Source organism: Galeopterus variegatus, unplaced genomic scaffold, assembly GCF_000696425.1.
Source record: "Galeopterus variegatus unplaced genomic scaffold, G_variegatus-3.0.2 Scaffold12703, whole genome shotgun sequence".
Taxonomy (NCBI): Eukaryota; Metazoa; Chordata; class Mammalia; order Dermoptera; family Cynocephalidae; genus Galeopterus; species Galeopterus variegatus.
In genome coordinates, this window is record NW_007738814.1 from 1,717 (window position 1) to 14,275 (window position 12,559).

Below are 12,559 nucleotides of genomic sequence, written 5' to 3' on the forward strand. Positions count from 1 at the left end.
TTTTGGTGATGGGACACAATAAATAACTACATTGTATATTGACAAAATAAAAATAAATAAAAAGAATACTGTATGGAAAAAAAACAATGATTTTGAAAGTTCATACTTATCCTTTTTAATGTTAATTAATTACTGAAACTCCTGACTGAAGCTGACTAAATCCATAGTAGATTTTCTGTAGGAGTCAGCAGTGTAGCATGGCTCAGCATAACCCAAAGCTCAGGGTGAGCAGCAGGCAGCCTCTCACTCTGCAGGTTCACTGTCAGGCTTCAGAGCCAGGAAGTATACAGAGCAAAAGAAGATAGAAACCCATGGCTGGTGGTCATTTCCGTGCCTGCTCACAGCACAAGTTATTGTGGCCTTTGCAAGACAGGAAGGCTCTTGTGTTGATTCTGGTGGTGACACACAATGAGCACATTTAAAATATTTATTACTAATATAATTGAGAACTTTATGGAGAACAGCATAAGACTCCCAGGCAGACCTAAAGTGAATTTAGAGAACTAGGAAAGAGACTGGATTGGGATTTTGGTTTTGTGTGTGGACTGGACCATGTTGAGGGATTCTACATGTGGGCAGGGGTTTGTATGATTAGTATATCCCACCAGGATCAAAGCAGTGAAGACCCAGGACCTCTTGTCAGCTTGTCCTGATGGGGACCAATGCAGAAGAGGGAGGCGTGGACTCAATGGCTGTCAGTAGTTGCAAGTAAAAATATGGCATCAGAGTCCTTAGTACACAGAGCAATTACAGTGAAGAGGGAAAAAGAACAAGAACTGAATGAGGGTGGATTACAACCTAGGATCTCTAGAAAATGGGATGGAAAATGTTTATAAGCAGATGCAACCTAAAATAGAAAATAGATATGATTCTAGAATATCTCTGAGAATCCTCAGTTTGAGGTTTTTTATTGAAGTAACCTTCCCATTGTGCAAAATTCTAAACTGTTGCTTTGGTGGTAAACTGTGAACCCAAGGACTGTCACTACTGCATCTGTTGTTAACATTGCAAAATAAGGTCCTTTCAACAAGGTTTGAAAGCTGTTTGTCTCTGATGTCTCTTCCAAAAGTCAGAATTTCTAGGTTGATGATTATAAAGAGGCTATTTAAGGAGATGTGGGGTAAGGCAACATTAGTGTGGTGTTAGAGTAATTGGTATAATGCATGAATCCCTTACAATGTTCTGCCACATCTGCATTCAGTAAGGTGAAGGCTATCATTTCAGGTAAAATCACAAAATGTATGAAACTTCCAGTTACTGAGTCATAAGGTGATAACTGATTTGTCCTAGAGGAAGAGGACCATACTGTTATAAATGCTGTAGGGAATTCCTTTGGTAGAAATAACACACAGATTTCTGGAAGTTTTGCAAATTTTATTTTAAGGATGCTATTTTTTAAAAAAACATTTGCAGGGGCCGGCCCAGTGGCGCACTGCTATAGTGCGCCGCTTGGGAAGCACGGTGGCGCTCCCGCCGAGGGTTCGGATCCCACATGCAGACCGGCCGCTCACTGCTGAGCGAGGGGCGGGAGCAATACCGAGGGTTGCAATCCCGTGGCCGGTCCCGGTCCGGTACGGGCGCGACACTGAGGGTTGCGATCCTCTGCCACATCTGCAATCAGTAAGGTGAAGGCTATCATTTCAGGTAAAATCACTAAATGTATGAAACTTCCAGTTACCGAGTCATAAGGTGATAACTGATTTGTCCTGGAGGGAGAGGACCATACTGATATAAATGCTGGAAGTTTTGCAAATTTTATTTTAAGGGTGCTATTTTTTTAAAAAAAACATTTGCAGAAGATTTTGTATGGTAAGAGCACTATAAGATTTGAGTAATGATAATACCTTACAGAGTTGATTTATGATTCCAGTATGGTGTGCACCACAATAATTTGATAGGAAAATTTGTATACCCAAGGTTGTAAAATAAACATTAAGCATCACTTTTTACTGGCTGAAGTGTATTACTTTGCAAGACACACAGTGAGGGGATGTCAGTGTGAGCCCAGTGACAAACCACCCTATAGGGATTCACAGGAACTCCAGGGGATCAGCTGGACACACTGAGCACCAGGAGCCCAGGAGCAGGCGCACAAGGAGGTTAGGGCTGGTTTCCTGTTAGGGCCTGTGGCTTCTGCTGCATCTAAAAGATGCTCAGAAAATTATTCAAGATTTATGATTCTGTGACTACCACTGGCATCTCTGAATTAGAAACAAAAAAAACTATATTATTTCAGGACATGTTCTCACCCACACAAAAGGTAGAATGTCACTCATGAAGGCAAAAATGACTTGTTGTGGTCACCAGGATCAGAAAACTGAGGAAGCTCAGAGGAACCTGGTGAGTTTTTCCGATCAGGCTCAGGGCAGAGACCTCAGTGGGATTCTCTAATTAGAACAGCATTTGGGATTCAGGTTAGAACCAAGAGGGAGTCTATGCCAGGGTCAGAGTCCTATAAAACCAAACAGATTTCAAATATGTCTCTTCTTCTCATGTAAAACTGTGAACATCTGACAACTGTGAACATCTGGTCCAGTTGTCCTTTTACCTCCTAATCCATTTTCTCACTCCACAGTCTTTACTCTCTAATCTCCCTTTTATTTTTCTTACCCCTAAAAATGAATAATGTGGTCTCTGTTTCCTAAATCCCAGATCTCTGGCCCTTTACCTGAAGCTCAAGTGTGGCTCAGGCTGTGGCTCCTAAAGGCCTGTGAGTAAGTCTGAAGGCACTTTCTTGTTCACCATTGCCTGAGACCCTCCCCTGTTCTGTGTGTGTGAAATTGCTGGAGAAATGCATGTGGATATTAGTCACAAAGGGAATAGTAGTGGCTTTGTAAAAATGAGACATGAATATAGAATTGATATCATTCTGCACAAACTATCACACAGATAGTGTTTCAGCCAGTGGCTTTGGGGGGAGCTGCTCATGGCCACCCTGGTGTACTGTGAGCTCCTACGGATTGCATCCAGGTGTTTGTGAACCATGTCCTTGTGGCTTCGGTATAATGAAAATAGGCTGAATCCTACCAAACCTTTAAAGAAGAACGTAAATAAAAAATGTTTTTTACACTATTCCAAAAATCTGAAACAGGTAATTCAACCAAACTCATTCTGTGAGACCAGCATGACCCTCATACAAAAACCAGAGAAAGATATGAAAAAAGGAGAAAACTTCAGGCCAATATCCTTGATGAACATAAATATGACAATCCTCAACAAAATATTAGCAAACAGAAGACAGAAGCACATGAAAGATTATACATCATGATAAAGTAGGATACATCCCAGAGTTGCAAGGATGGTGCAACATAAGCAAATCAAAAAATGTGATACACCACATCAACAAAATCAAGGGAAAAAAGATATGATCTCAATAGATACAGAAAAGCATCCAATAAATTTCAACTTCCCTTCATGATAAAGACTCTCAACTAATTGGTCCAGAATGTAAGTATCTCAACACACTAATAGCTCATATTCAAAAAACTCACCACCAATATCATCTTGAAAGGGGAAAACCTGAAAGTTTCTTCTTCAAGAATAAAACCAAGACAAGAATGTCCACTCTCACCGCTCCTATTTAATATAGTAAAGAAAATACTATCCAGAGCAATCAGATAAGAGAACAAAATAAAGAGAATCAAAATTGGTAAAGAAAAAGTCAAATTGTCCCTGTTTGCAAATGGCATGGCTATATAGGAAACCCTAAAGACTCTATCAAAACACTTACAACAGATAAATGAATTCAGTAAGATTGCAGGATATGAAATCAATGTACAAAAAATTGGTAGCATTTTTATACTGCAATAACAAACTATCAGAAGAAGAATTCAAGAATGTCTATTCATAATAGCTACCTAATAAAATACCTAGGAATTAATTTTAAAAAGGAGGTAAAAGATCTCTACAATGAGAACTACAAATCACTACTGAAAGAAATTAAAGAGGACACAAAAAGATGGAAATTCATTCCATGTTCATGGAATGGAAGAATTAAAGTTGTGAAAATGTCCACGCTACCAAAAGTGCTCGACAGATTCAATATAATCCCCATCAAAATGTGAATGACATTCTTCACAGTAATTTAAAAAATAATAATAATCCTAACATTCATATGGAATGACAAAAGACCACAAATAGCCAAAGTAGTCCTGAGCTAAATAAATCAATAAGTAAAGCCAGATGCATTACACTACCTGACTTTGAATTATACTACAAAGCTATAGTAACTAAAACAGCACAGTACTGGCATAAACACAGACCCATGGACCGAAGTGTAAGAATAGAAACCACAAAAATAAATCCACATACCTACAGTCAAATGACTTTTGGCAAAGGAACCAAGAACATACATTGGCAAAAGGATAGTCTCTTTAACAAATGGTGCTGGGAAAACTGGATATCCACATATGGAAGAAAGAAACTACTCCCACACTCTACATCATATACCAAAATCAACTCAAAATGCATTAAAGACTTAAATATAAGAACCAAAAGTGTCAAATAGCAAAATCAACTCAAAATGGATTAAAGTCTTAAATATGTGACCTGAAACTATAAAAAGCCCTAAAAGAAAATACAGAATAATCACTTCAGGAGGTTGTACTGGGCAAAGAATTTATAAATAAGACCTCAAAAAACAGGCAGGGCTGGGAAGAAGGGAACCCTCAGGACCCACTGAACTCAGGCTCCAGCCTCTGCAGTGGGTGCAGAAGTGGCCAGAGAGAGGTTTTCTCTCAGAGTGTGAATTATCATTTAACAAAAATAACAAAAGAAAACAAAATTTTTTAAAGACTGCTGATATTCATACGAATATTTTATTATATTAGGAGCATTTATCTAACACAATAATGTAAAGGGAGCCACATTTGGAGTTTTCCAGTGCTTCTAGATATCTTAATAGTAAGAGGCTTGGAGGACAGGGGTGGCTTCATTTACTCACATGGATCAGAATCTGAGGTGACACACTGATCCCGGTAATAAGACATTTCTATATCTGGGCTGGTTTATGTTACCTGGACTGCCTGTGTGACAGGAAAAGAGCAGGTCAGGGATTGTGGCAGCTGCGTGAGTCCAAGTGGACCTGAAAAACAAGTAGTAAAATGAGGAGCAATGGCAATAAACTGAAATTATGTAAATACTTTTATAAATCCTATTATATAGAGATAAAAATAAGACCAAAATTTATTCAAAACACAAATCCCAAGGCAAGATTTTGTAAAACTGTGAGTTTATGAAGATCCCCATTTGATTCTTATCATCAGTATAATCAGAAACACAGCACTGGGTAACTCATCACAAGGTTAGTCTGAGAACCAGGGGTCTTTCTGTCAAGCAGCTTGGAGCTCAGGACACCCAGGGAGGTGCTGGAGAAATCCTCAAGAGTGTCCAGGAGGCCTCTCCGCTATCAGTGTGTCCTGCTGGACAACCATGTGGAAAGTACAGTGGTCACTGTCTGAGTCACCAATGGGTGTTTGGTGTCTGGTAGGATCAAAATGGCGTCAATGAACCTGTTCAAACTTTTGGACACTTATGGAGCCATAAATGTTCCATGGGCTCTCCCTACTACTCCAATGTGGATTCACAATGTGGAGCACATTCCTCAAAGGGAGGGTTTCTGTCCGCACATAGTTCAGTGTTGTGGTGAGAGACGCATATTCTCTGACGGGCTTAGGCTTTGGACACTCAGCATTGCACTGTTGAATGATTCATGTATTTTCTATTTCATCCTTCTCAGGCTAGATCAGGTCTTGAGCTATGAAATGCTCTACCTCATTAATATGCAAATAAACTGAGGTCTACTGAGGTACATACAGATATGTCTGTGTTCTGAGAACATCACTCAGTGACCACCCATTTCCCTGCTGAGTCTGCTCAGAGCACAGCTTCTCATTATAGAATGGAGCTGGAGAACGCTTTTCTTCATGGCAGCAAAAAAGGTAAGGGACTTTTCAGTGCCAGGGCTGAGGAGAGGTTGGGGCCAGTTCAGAGAGATTTTATCCACTCTAGTCTCCACTCCACAGGTGCCCAATCCAAGGTCCAGCTGTTTCCATCTGGGGCTGAGATGAGGAAGCCTGGGGCCTCAGTGAAGGTCTCCTGCTTGGCTTCCAGATACAGCTTCACTGCTGTGCCATGCACTGGGTGTCACAGGCCCTGAGACAAACGCTTGCTGTGAAGAGTCAACCTGAATAATGGTGACATAAATTGTGCTCAGAAGTTTGAGGGCAAAGTCAACATGACCAGGGACATGCCCACGGGAACAGTCTCCATGGAGCTGAGATGTGTGAGATCCAAGGACCTGCTGTGCACTACGTTTTACGAGACAGTGTGACAACCCACACCCTCACTGTGACAAAAGCAGGGAGAAGACAGCTGTGCTGGTGCTGGGGAGATGATGGGGTGATTAGGTAGCACCCCTCCTTAACAGACGGATTGGAGCAATCATGGAAATAAAAATAGGAACATGTACACACTCTAAGTTGACGGGAACTTTTCATGGACTGTCACTGTGCCAGCAATACTCAGAGAGCAGGGAATGGCTCCCACTGACGAAGCTGATGCAGCATCCCATGAGGGAGCCTGTTGTGTAAACTTAAGTTTTCAAGTCAGTTGGATAAATGACTTGGAGCAGTACTGTTCAATCACATGGTAAGTCTAAGTTTAATTTCTCAGAAATGGTCAACATATCTCCCAACTGTATGTGCCATTTATTTCCAATAAATTCTACTTTTTAGAGAAGTTTTAGAATCACAACAAAATTAAGAAGAAGGTACAGATGTCCCTATATACTCCCCATCCTCACACAGTGACAACTCTTCAGCTATCAGCATCCCTCAGCATAGCAGTAATCTCGCCCACTCGACCTGATGGCAGGATGGAAGGTGACGCCTCCTGCCTCCTGGCTCTACACACAGGACATCGGGGCTACAGGTACAGCTAACAGGTGAGCTCCTTGCAGTGTGCTACAAGAAGAGTCAATAGGAGGCCAGGGCACAGAGCTCCCACCGTGCACAGGCCCCCTCTGATTGAACTTCCACCCTCACTTCTCCCCTAGAAGAAGAGATGTCACAGGCCCACATTAGCAGGTTGCAGCTGCTGGAGAGAGGGAACTGCCCTGTATGTCACCAGACACTGTGCCTTTAGGGAGGAGGAGGCCAGAAAGTGGACATGCCCCCAGTGCTGCCTACAGGAGCTTGGAGATCTGGAGGATCAAGACACTCAGTAAGAGTGTGGAGGCTGCCCATGGGTGAGTGCCCTCCCACCCCTGTGCCCTCTAGGTTCACAGACTCCTCAGGATACCCAGGTCATGACACATGGCCACATTGGGAGAACAAGGCACCAGCCACCTCCTGCTTCCTGGACCTCTGAGTAGTAGCTCCTGGGAATGGATGGCCAGAGAAGGGTTTCTTCCTCCTTTCAGGTGTAAGGAAACCATGCTCCGGGGCTCAGACCACTGGCCTCCACTGGCCATTGGCACCAGAATGATATCATTTCTTATTTCTCCCAAAGATGAGATTTTAGGAGTGACAAAAATGCTAGCAGATGAATTTGGAAATAAACCTAACATTAACTCACTAGGAAGCCAACCTTTCAGTCTTGGAGCCATTACATCTGTACAACAAAGACTCAATCCTTATAACGAAGTACCACGACACCACATTTGGCTTTGTCGTAGTTGATGTTAGTGGCCCACTTTTTGGCACACTCCAAGGAAGTCCTGCAAAAGTTGACTGCAGATCTACCAAAGAATCACAGCCGAGGAGACTGGTCAACCTTGAGTTTTGCCCATTGACAAAGAGAACAGCATCAGTCTGGCCCAGGCACCTAAGATGTAGCCCAGCGGCTTCCTCAGCTTGAGCATCATGAATCTTTTAACTAAAGACTCTGAAACAAATTTGTCCTAAGGCTGCCTGTGTACATATTTTGGGTTTTACCTAAATGTTTCTCTGTACATAGTAACCCTAACCTTACATGGTGTATAAAGTCATGGTATCCTAACCAGAGAGAAAACTCTTGTAACTAAGCAAGCAAGTCTCAGCCAATCACAGCAAGTGAAGCTCCAGCCAATCAGAGGATGAATTCCGCCAAAAATGACCATATAAGGAAATTCCAGCTGCAGAACACTTGGTGTTTCCGTATGGTATTTCTGTTTCCATGGCTACAAATATGATCTGCACGTGTGGCGAGGTGGAGCATTGTGAACCTTTTGGTCTAGAGTGCTGCCCAATTCTAGAATCAATTATCAAGTTCTCAAATAAACTTTATTTGTTTTTCCTCAAACAGGTGGTGGTTTTACTTTGGTTGACACCATTTAAGAGTGGAAAAGTGACATGACTGTGTTTGGAAAGCAGGAGAGACTGCTGTGCAGCTGTCTACTTGTGGGGACAGAGTGAACTTGGATGGTCTCATTTTAGCTGGACCAGCTGACTTTAAATCTGAACTAATTCAATTCATATGTTTGACCAGAGATTGCAATGAAAAGTTTTAAAATTAGTCGATATATCCTATGGTGATGGAAATGGATTCAACCTAGTTATTGAGTTACTTACTGAAGTCCTCCCCACTGTGAAATTCATTCCAGAGAAGAAATTAATAGGATGATACATTGATGAAACCAGCCAGGACATGGTCAAGTACAGTTTTGGCACTGAAGACACACTAAAGGCTTTAGAAATGGTGGATATCGAGATTCTAATGGTCTATGAAATCCTGGATGCAATGAGATACATTTCTTATTGCCAGGTCACAGAACAAATGAAACTTCTCTAAATCTAGAACAAGGAGAGGATAAATCTCATTTCACAGACAGAGACAGGACAAAAATGTGAGCTGATTAAGAACATTCCCTTTTGGAATGATGTGCTAACAAGTACAAAACATTCGCAGCTACACTGACAATTCACAAGAAGGTTCCCAGTTTGTGAAAGGTTTTGGTAAAATTGGAGGTTTCTTGTTGCAGCGAGTAGATTTCCAGTGAATGGTTCACCTAGGAGGAGACCATGAATTTTTATTTATTTATTTATTTTTACCTTGATGACTACGTGGCAGTCAACATGGGTTCTGCAGAACGTGTCAAGAAGCATCCCAGTGGTACAATCCAAACATATCACTGCTTTACAATGGAAACATTTCCAGAACTTGATGTGTGAGGATCGGATATCGAAAAGAAAACCAAAACAAAACCAGACCCAGCCCTACACTTTGGTTTATCATGATATCAGTGCAGCAGTCTACAACTAAGGTCCTAAAAGCCACTTTGGACTAATTTAAAAATCCCAATTTTTACTTTACTTGATGGGGAAATTGGTTGTTCTTGCATTTTATAGAAAAAATGATTATGCTTCTTATGCAGAGAGAAAAACATTTTGACAACAGTAAACCTTCAAAAATTAATAGAAATGAGATCAAAAAATAATGGCATTTGTTACAATACATGAGCTTTATTGACCCACCATTATCACTCTCAATCTGTAGTTTACATTTGAGATTACTCTAAGTGCTGTGCTTTATGTGGGTTTGGACAGAAGTATAATAATTTGCACCTACAATTATAGCATCAAAAGTTTGCAACACATTTGGGTAAATATAAAGAAAGACAACTGATGGCTCCTGGGATGGGCATTGGCTCAGACAGGTTGAGTCTGCAAAGATGAGCAACTGTGGGGAGTCCAGGGCTTCTGGGCTGGCTGTTGGTTTTCTCTGCAGAGCAGGACACTGGGAACCACAGTGGCTCCCATCATGTCTCTATTACTGACAGTCCCAGTCCCTCTGCCTTGTTCCTACCATCTCCAGATGTGCCAGGTATGTGGGTCTCCATAGACATTCAGGTGGGGGAAACAAAAGTGTTTTTCCCTCAATGTGTTGCTATTTTCATTTATGAACAGCTTCTCAGTTGTTCTTGAACACAAAGGGAGAGGTCTACGCTTCCATCTCACTGGCGTCACCATCTTTTCAAAGATTAGATTAGATAGAACCTAGGCTAGGACTGCTTTGGGCACAAGAGCCTACTAAAGCATTATTTTTTCTTTTATATTATTTATTTTTGTACCTACCTGAAACTTATAATAGCCGACTCTCTGGTAAGTGCGAGTGCATGTAAAAGTACATTTTAAAACTAATTTTACATTTTTGATGAAGTCTCTAACAGAGGTGAGAAACATTCTTTGTTTGCAAAGTATGCATCTATCATTTACTACTCCAAAAGCATACTTATGTGTGTGTGTGTATAGACATGGATGCTCTTGTGTTTAGAATGTTGACAAGTTCAGTAGATGTAAGCATTAGTGTACCACCGCCACAGTTTGGAAACACAAAACAAACAGCTTTTTATCAATTAAAAGAGTTGAAGCATTTTTTCCAGTAATTATTTTAAAACATGGAGAAAATAGGCAGACGATAAATAAAATATATTCAACTCCCATGAAAGAAACAAAACTGAAGGAAATCTACATAAAGATGTACACAGGGTATTTGAGTCTTGTTTCTGTCCATGCTCCACCTTTAGAGATTCCCCAGGATTTTGCTGCTGGATGGTCACGTGTGACCAAGAAGCAGCCTCTGCTGTCTTTTTAATGTGCTGATTTAAGAGAGTAGCCAATCTGTCTATATTATGTACCGTTGTTTAATAGAGAAATTTAACTCATGTTAATTTGAAATCATCTGCAGTCACAAAGCAGCTTTCTAAAGAAAACAGATCACCTGAATGAAGTAGACTATTTGAATATATTGACAAAATAAAATAAAACTTAGATAAATAAATAAATACATAAAAGATTACCCCAAAATTTGGTGGCTTAAAACAGTAAAAGAAAAAAAGAAAAGAAAAGAAAGAAAAAAGAATTTTTTTCCAATCTTTTTTACTTAAAATCCCAGATAAGACATTGATATTTTGTAATAATTTATTTGACTCTCTCAGGATATTTATCTTCTGAGGGTTAAGACAGGATTATAACCTAGGGTAAGGTTGTGTTTTGGACATAATTATCCAATATAGCAGTTTTATTAGTTTTATTAGCTTTTATATCATCAATTTTTGTGTGTTCATTTTGACCTTTGTATTAGCAAAGTATCAGGGATGTAGGAGTGACTCAAAAAGTTCCTTAACTTAAGGGGACAGGAAGGGAGGAAAAGGAGGAATCGGTAAAGGGACAAAAAAATCAACTATATTGTATATGGATAAATTAAAATAATTCCAAAAATAAAGTAAAAAAATAAAAAAGTTTCTTAACTTGTCTAAAAACTTCCGTGAGTTTTCTAGAAGATGTAAGAAACTACTTTGTTTACAAATTATCCAAATGTCCCAAACTTGTGCACTACTGCAAAATCATGTCTGCTTTTTCCTGTTTTTTGTTTTTTGTTTTTTTTCCTGGCTAATTGATAAGCTCTAATAAGTGCAATAGTTTCTGTCACCCAAGGTTATTTTACATCAGGCAGAGACTGTCTCCTAAAGAAAAGCTAACGCTGTAATAGCAATTCATGGTTAATGAGATATGATTTTATCATAAAAGTATGATTCATGAGCAAATAATATTAGCTCAAATTCCTCAGTTGGAGTCTCTAATAAGTCTCAGAGATGTACAGATTTTTCCTAAAAAAGATTCATTCATGTCTTCTGCCTGGGATACTAGTAGCACAACTGATTTGGGCCTCACCTTGAACTCAGGTTGTTTTGCTTATCAGTTCTATTTTATCTTATGCTTCTGGATTATTATGTGTAATCCTTTCCACAGGATGTAAAAAGAGGCAAACTGAGCTGACTGAGCAGCAGTGCAAGTCACGAACTACTGAAGCCAGCAGCGCAGATGCGAGTAGCTCAGGGCTTGTCTATATCAATGGTTCATGATCCAGGAAGTTTCCCCAATTTTACATGGCGTGGTCCACGCCATGGCGGGGTCTTGAAAAGAATAGCTGGGGCTGCCCTTTCCGAGCTGGCAAGGCCCCGGAGGGAGAGCTGCTGGCAGGGCCACAGCTACCAGCACTTGCTTTCACTGTAAAGATCTCTGCCTTGGCACAGTGGTGCTACTTTCACTTTCTCTTTTGATGTTTTGGTCAGCGTGGCAGTTTCCTGAGTTTCCAAAAGATGTAAAAAATGACACACAAACAGTTGTTGTCATAAAATTAGATTATCGCACAAAAGATCCAGGAAGATTGAACAATTCTAAATTGTCCCTTTTGAGTCAGTTTATTACACCAATGGATGTTTTAAAAACACCTTATGAATAGCCATGAGCAATTGTTTTTACCAAAGAACTTAATAAACAAGAGAAATCTCCATCCTCTTCCCTCCATCTGGGTAAATGGTTATATGGATTATAAAATGGGAAAAGAAAATATTTGGTACCCTCCTAGGGGACGTCCTAAACATAACTTAAGATGGCAAACATCATTTACAGGGGATTATATTAATGGTAAGAGAATGGTTGGAATTAATGGAAAAAGATACTATAAAAAGAATTAAGTTTATGAGAAAAAATGTGTAGTAACCCTGTTACTCATTGATGTCTTAAGTTAAATAAAAACATCTTAGTAAGATATTGGGACAAAAACATATGATGCACAA

At 40.0% G+C, this 12,559-nt stretch overlaps 1 pseudogene; it reads left to right on the forward strand.

The window, feature by feature from the left end:
* The first annotated feature begins 5,899 nt into the window (after window positions 1–5,899).
* Window positions 5,900–8,828, forward strand: LOC103581268 (annotated as a pseudogene).
* Window positions 8,829–12,559: the final 3,731 nt, after the last annotated feature.